The 8146-nt window shown below is 37.3% G+C and overlaps 1 long non-coding RNA gene and 1 pseudogene across 1 annotated transcript; one reads left to right on the forward strand and one right to left on the reverse strand.

The window, feature by feature from the left end:
- Positions 1–961: 961 nt before the first annotated feature.
- On the reverse strand, positions 962–5029 carry LOC122267535 (uncharacterized). Its single transcript, XR_006224514.2, has 2 exons — positions 4736–5029; positions 962–4605 (listed from the first exon to the last, which is right to left on the reverse strand). It is a non-coding gene; the product is annotated as an uncharacterized LOC122267535 (long non-coding RNA).
- A 1052-nt stretch (positions 5030–6081) lies between these two features.
- On the forward strand, positions 6082–7534 carry LOC147469779 (uncharacterized; annotated as a pseudogene).
- Positions 7535–8146: the final 612 nt, after the last annotated feature.

An 8146-nucleotide genomic window follows, 5' to 3' on the forward strand; every position in this document is an offset into this window, starting at 1 on the left:
ATATATATATATATATATATATATATAGGTATATATGTATATGTATATATATATATAATATATATATATACATATATACATATATACATATATATATAAATAAATATATATATATGTATATATATATATATATATATATTATATATATATATATATATATATATATAATATATATATATATATAAAATATATATATATATATATAATATATATATATATATATATATTATATATATATAATTATATATATATATATATATATAATATATATATAATTATAATATATATTATATATATATATTATATATATATATATAATATATATATATATATATATATATATATATATATATATATATATATATATATATATAATATATATATATATATATATTATATATATATATATATAATGTGTATATATATTTTTTTTTTTTTTTTTTTTCATAAACAGTTAATAGATAATATCATTAAAAAATATCCATCCCAAATTAAAATAGTTTCTTTAAATATGTATTATTTATATAATATATGAAATATATTCATCACCCTTATCTAGTATTGAATAATTAGGTAAGAAAGCATATCCTCTGAGTTTAAAAATTTTCTGAAGAAGTGGTAGATTTCAAAGAATTTTTTAGTGTACCTGAACTGGAAAGAAGCAACAAGGGAACTTATTTGTTATAATGGCATCCTCTGTCACTCAATATGGCTTCCAATGCTTATATTATAACAGTATGTTATCTAGGCTTGCTTATAACCTACAATCTATTTATGCCTAAGTGATCATGGTGGATCTAGGACGGTTTTGGCTGGGTACTTTTAGGAGTACATTACCTGAGTATTTTACTTTGTTGATTAATGATGTTTTGATGTCTGATTGGTTACTAATAAGATAGGGATACTCCAGCCATGTAATGATTTTAAAGAATGTATTCCCTGAAGGTTTTTTTAAGAAAGGGTTAATTGCAAGAAAGCCTTTTTATCCTTGTTGTTTAGACAGAAAAATGCATTGTCACAGAGAGAATATATATTTGATTAGAGCAATTTTTTATGCAGAACATAGAATATTAGTGAATTTGCTTTATGTTAACCCATGCATTGTATTGCATTATGCTTCAGTATGAGGCATATTTCATCACTAATATGAGATTACAACCTTCCCGTAAATGTGTTGATTTTAGTGACAAGACTAGGATAGTGTAAACCATAGCCATGTTTGCATAAATAATGATACTAAAGTTTGATAAAGAAGAATTTTTCTTTATAGATATAGAAGGTGAGTGAAGCAGCACTGTACGTACCTAAAGAGCTGCAATAATAGTCTCTTTTTGGTTAGTCATTTCTAAAATAGTGTAATATATTCTGTACAAATTTCATACTCATGCTCTGTGTAGGGGATCCTCATGTGTGTCCAGTCTTCTTGAAAGCTCTCCAAGGTATTATTCATGTCCTGTAATATCAAAGCCGAATGAGGCCTTAACTTCTAATACTATCTTTGCAAGCTTACCAAAAAGGAAGAAAATAACAGTATGTACTCAATGATTCTATACAAAATAAACTTCATATAATCATTTATGTACTTGTTGTATTTTATCCCAACAGAATCTTTGATCTTCATCATTAGCATTATGAGGATTAGTCTTTGTCTTTGAGATCTTATCATTATTATTATTTTATTCATTATTTCATTTTGAACAAAAGTAAAAGTTGGATTTAAAGAGATGTTAGAGATGCAGTGGAAGCCATTCCATCAAAGAAAATCAAGTTGTGGAAAGCCATGTTATTAACCCATTGTGGACGGGTGTCATGACATACCTGAAGCAAGAGCTCTGGCCTGACAATGGCTGTTGTGATGTACACGACGTTTGGGGATTTTGGATCACTGTGTTATTTTATTGTGTTAATGATAGTAATGATAATAATGGCAGTCATAATTACTATAATTACCGTAATATTAAGCAAAATTGGTTTCACCAAACATCTAAATCCTAGATGGCACCACTTTCTTCAAGCACAAATAGGAGAGAGAACCTTGAATGGCACCCATCCACAGTCTCAAGCAAGTAATATCTCTATAGCCTGAGGCACACAGCAAGTTATCAACCTCTTGCTCTAAAGTAACGCAGATGAAAGATGTGCAGGCAGAACGGGAAGAGGAAGGTAACTCAAACCATGCCCAATGTCTACAATATACCCCTGTGCCAGTAGGGATGCCTTTTACTGTGGCACTCACAAGCATAAGCACAAGTTTACTTCCCTCTTCCCTACTTCTTCATGTTATCTTCATTGTGGATGGTTATATGTTTCATATTCATTCATGACAGTACAAAAATACAAAAAAATAAAGTTGCTTTTTCTCCTCCCAATACTTCTGAGTATAAGGAAAATAATGAGCTGATGACTATAAACTACAATCATAGTCAACTGCAGGATCAATAGAGCCAGTGATGTGATAGATATAAGTCTATATACTGTAAAACACAAAAAATAAAATGCAAAAATGACTCTAGTTTTACAATGAATGACTAAAAGAGAATGGGAAAAAGTCAAGGTATATTTGCCTCACTCTGAAATAAAACCCATCCAGGAGACTGGCCGAGCGAATCTATCCCTCGTCAGTAATGGGTTAAGTAAGAATCATAAATACAACATAACCACTCTCCCACTTGTACATCATCTTCATTTTAAACACCATAGTGGCTATATTAGTGTGCGGTAAAAAAAAAGTCCAAGGCAAAGACTGTCCAAACTCACTTTGGGTTGTTTGGTAACCTGCAATCAGCTGGCTTATGTATTATTCCTATATCAGTAGAGTATCTCATCTTCTCTACCTATCTATCTGTATGTCTACAAGCACGCACACACACACACACACACACACACACACACACACACACACACACACACACACACACACACACACACACACACACACACACACACACACACACACACACACACACACACACACACCAGTGTATATAATGTGTTGTGTGCGTGCGTGCGTGCGTGCGTGTGTGTGTGTGTGTGTGTGTGTGTGTGTGTGTGCTTGTTCCAACTGCACATCTTCCTCGGCGTTCTTTAGATTTCTTCAAAGTAGTTGTTCCGATCCACTTTTTTCGTACAGGATGAAGAAAGGCGTAAAAACAGAGAACTCTCCGCTGTTTGTGCTCAGTCGCTCGCAATGAAAAAGAGGATATTCCGAAAACCATGGCGTCGGTTCTCCAAGTTATAAATAGCTTTTTCCTTAAGAAACATCCAAGTCCGAGCTATATCTTTACCCCCATTTTTATCTTTGCTCCAGACATGTTCATGCTATTGGACGTTCAGGCCGTGATAACTAGAGATAATACGGCTGGTAATCTGATTTGAAGCTGTGATGTCACTCCAATAGTGTCGATGCCGTCGGGAACGAATCTTGTCTCCTCTTTTCTCTCACTCTCTCTCCGCCCCCCCCTCTCTCTCTTTCTGTCTTTCCCTCCCTCCCTCTTTCTCTCTCTCCCTCCCTCTCTGTCTCTCTCTCAGAGGCAAGCCATAAAGGGAGTTTAATCATTATCTGTAGGTGTCCATTTACGTAATACAGGTTGTCAGAGTTCATTTGCGATTGCGTGCGAAGCATTTTTAGAGAAAGTCTCCCTGTGTGGCGTCAACGAATAGGTATTTTGCCTGGATTGCTTGGTGGTGAGTAGCATGAGGACAAAACGTGATAAAATTACTTACTAGGAAGCTGTGAAGTAATTAGAGTAGGCACGGCAAAATTCAGAAATGTTTTTTAAGTTGAATGAGTATATATGTTGTCACAAGAGTAACATTTACATTTTTTAGATACTTATTCTTTGTGAGAATCTTAACCTTAAAACAGGTGACCTATTTCAGGGAATTCCAGAAACACTAGATAAACAAATCCATATTTTATTTACCAAATGGGATATCTTCAACAGCGATTGAACATCGCAGTCATACGCATAAAATAAAAACAGATCCTGTATAAACAACCAGATGGGTTTTTCCAACATATTGCAGTCATTGCAACATGAGAGTAATAATTCCATCGGCGACTCAGAGGAGAGTTACAGTCATTGCATTCTGTGGCTACCCATTCCACGTACAGGGGAGACAGGTAGGAAAGGTGAAATCGGGAAATCGATTCCCTCGTCAGTATCACAGCGCCTTCGTCGTCGAGGCGGAAACCACCTGGCTTTGGTCGTCCTTCAAGCCCGGGGGCTTTGCGTCAGTCTCTTGTGTGAGTCGGATAGTCCACTTGGTTTAAGTTCAAGCAAACAGTCCAGCTGGAAGTCCACTTACAGATGAACACTGAGGTCAGGTGTAAACGACGGAACATGGACCGACTTGAAAGTTGGAGGCGAGGACCCAACCCCGGCGGAAGTCCAGGATTTCCTCTTCGATCAGAGTCTCCATGAGGTCCTTCACATGGCCTCGAGTCTCTGCGTCAAGGTTGATCTGGTCATCAGCGCCCGGAGTTAAAACTTGCAATGGTGAATGGATTCCTTTGTTAGAACATAGTCAAGGATTGAAATTAATGAGAATGGATGCTTGTAGTGGAGAGAGGCCTCAAAAAATCGCTCCGCAAGAAAATAAATCCTGTGGGTATCAAAACAAATACATTACAAAACTGTAAAGAATAAATAGTTGAAAATTGTGTATGTATCTCATCAAAAACATATGCACTATTTAGAATAAAACAAAACAAAAAGAGACAAAAAAAAATTACATGAAGGATTTGGGTTTGCCTCTCAGTTTGACCTCTCTCTTTACTTTTGATAACGCTTAGGAGGCGCTTTACCTCTCATGCTGCAAAAGTAAAGGTAATAAGATTAGAATATATGTTAACACGTCTAAAGCCACGTCCACACGGTCGAGCAGTGCCTGGCAGGCTGTGCCTGGCAGGGCAAAGTCTGCAGACTATACCCGCGTAGGTGTCCACACAGCTGTCTGTGGTGGTTGGAGGGCAGTCGGACGCCAGCAGTTGTGAGCGAGTGGTTCATTACGGTACGATCACTATGGTTCGCGCCATAGTTCGAAAGAAGATAGCATTGTATTCTATCATATGCACTAGTACTCGGTGTGGATATGGTGTACGAATAAAGTGGTAATCAGTGGATCTGCCTGCACCTTACCTCGTGCGTTTGGCAGGGACGGAAGACCTCGATCCACTGCCCTCCATTGGCGCCGGAGCGGACAGTTTGATGGTTTGCCCGCTGAAACTGCTCGTACAAGGGCAAAGCCTTCGTGCCCGACGGGCACTGCTCGACCGTGTGGACGTGGCTTAAGAAGAATAATGAACAAGTTTCTATGCGCCAGTGATCACGAGGTCTACATGTATTTTGTTGCACGTGAAACCTCATTTGTTTGCAGAAGTTCAGTAATCATGTGCCTATTAATGCGAGTAGAAGTTAAGGCTTCATAGCCGAAGGAAGATTAAAAGGCCTGACCATTCAGCTATATAAGAAACCGGAGGGTGTGGGAGATTTTGTGCGACTATCAAGTTCATTAGTTTGTGTTCATTGGTAGTAAGGCAGCGGCGGGTTCACTATTTAAGTCAGTGTAGAGCTAGGCACATTTATATATGTATTATCTATGTATTTCTTACTTTGTTTTCAGCACTAACGACGAGCCTATTGCTGTTTGTTGTTGTTGGCATATGAGACATTGTGTAGGAGAGCGAAACTTTTTACACGAAGGAAATTTCAAGATTATAATAACAAAATCTCTCTATCTATCTGTATCTATTATAATAATAATTCTTTTACCAATCCTAACAAACAAATTGCGCTTAAACGAGGCATTCTCTCTCTTTCTATCTAGACAAAAATACGACGAAACTACTTACTGAGGCCATGCGCTCCTCGCGAGACTAGGTGCCCTTGGGATCCTCCTGAAAAAAATTAAAATAGATATATATGTAGCAAAACCAGTCTGGGAGAATATGAACAATCTCGGAGCTGCTGAGGCAGCTGAATGAGCAGTAGTCTTGGAGACTGCTGAACGCTCCCCTCTTCGCACTATAAAGAGACATTTATTATCCGAATGGATATGGGCGACTGAGGACCGAGGTGAATGAGTCTGCCACAGGAGATGAGTGAGGCTAGCCCTACGCATCTGTCGATGCTTTAGTAAAGGCTAACAGTGGAGGATTGTATAAGCCATATTACCCATTCCCAGGTGACACAGGCAACCCAGCACACATAATATATAAAAGACTTGCCCCTTTTTAGTATAAATATTGATCTCCACCAATCATATATTGTTCATGATATAACAAAAGACACTATTTCCTTCTAATGCACATTTCAATCTCCCTTGTCTCAACTAGATCTAATGGTTGCCGGGAGGGGGGGGGGGCAACAAAAAATTAAATCGTCATCACCTAGATATCCTTCCCACCAACGCCACATTAAACCAAGAAATAACCGATAGATATATTGAATTTAATATTCCAGGACAAGGGGCCTTTCTAGACCTAAGTAAATTAACATTAAAATTAAAACTACGTCTAATTAAAGGGAGACTAAAAACAAAATAGGTGAGGATGAACCTATCGTCCTTGTAAATAACGCCCTCCATTCACTCTTCAAAAGCGTTTCAGTGTTCATACAGGGGCAGCAAATTGAAAATAATCCTCTTTATCCATACACCTCCCTTGTACGCATGCTAACAGGGATGTCAGCGAGTAAGAGAGAAACACTCGCGCGAAACGTGTTCTTCTACGACGATAACAACAGTTCAGGGATACGAAAAGATCACTCCGTAGAATACTTCACCGATCTTAATCGTCTCGAGAAAAGAGTGACGAAGGAACTGAAAAACAAGGGCGCTCACCTATGCGCTTCCCTTTTGTTAGACTTAGCCACCAGCGATGGTTACTTATTGGATACTTATTCGGATGAGAATATGAAACCAAAATTTATGATAGAGATGGCTAAATTACACATCACAAGACTGAGACCTCACCCACAAGCGATGCTTGCTTTAAATGCATCTCTTCAGAAGCCGGGCAACTCTGTTGATTATATATATGCTAAATCTCTATATAAAACATACATTATGTCTTTGGGCCAGCAAACATTTTCAGTAGACTTACTGTGGGGAAACGTTATACCCGAAGAGTTGTACTTTTTCATGTGCGATACGGATGCATTTGCTGGATCTCTGAAAAAGAACCCCTTTTATTTCAACCACAACACCATTAGGAAAATCCATCTAACCATTAACGGGTCATCCGTTTATAATATTAACGTTGATTTCCCCTTTCAATTTTCAAACGCTTATCATCGTGTACTGAACTCGATCGGACTAGAAAAAGATCATGTTGTCACAAGAGACTTTCTCCCTACAGGAAAGAAATAGAATGAGCGAACTCAGTTACTCTGGAACAATCCGGCAACCTGCGCATTGATATGAAGTTTGAGCGGCCTATGGATACTAATAAAGTTCTCGTCTTGCTCGGTGATACACAAGGGCGTTTATCTGTCAACACGATAGGCGTATATATTCCGATATTAGAGCATAAAAAGAAATAATAAATATGGAAAGTAGAGACATTAGCAGACTAGCGCAAGAAATTATTCGTAAGCACAACCCAAATATTATATTCATGGGATGTCTCTCTTCTGATGAAATCCTCCAATTACCGATGGGATTTCCAGTAAAAGACAAAACAACGATGACAGCCGTTGTGAATAGTTTACCCCGTCGAGAGAATCCCTCGCGCATGGGGCATTGGATTCTATGTGTGATTACAAGACATGGATTATATTTTCTGGACTCGTATGGAATGTATCCGGGTGTATATTCCCCTTATATTCAAGAATTTATCGATAAGCATTCACAAAAAAGACGCGTAAACTATTTAGATATGAGACTTCAGGATGCAGAAGCTATGTATGCGGAGCGTACGTGTTATTTTTCATTTACATCATAGCAAGAGTAGGCTTAGACTCGGTTAAAGGACAACTTTCACGAATATTTAGTAAAACAGATTACAAGAGTAACGACAAAAAAGTATTAAACTTTCTCTATAAAACTATAACATGCTACCGTGCAAAACAACGTTTTGTAGAAAACGCATGTCATATCAACACTGCAGAATGTATTATTGTTAATGAATAAAGAATATTAACAA

Source organism: Penaeus japonicus, unplaced genomic scaffold, assembly GCF_977035675.1.
Source record: "Penaeus japonicus unplaced genomic scaffold, GWHDUDI00000001_assembly GWHDUDI00000019, whole genome shotgun sequence".
NCBI classification, from domain to species: Eukaryota; Metazoa; Arthropoda; class Malacostraca; order Decapoda; family Penaeidae; genus Penaeus; species Penaeus japonicus.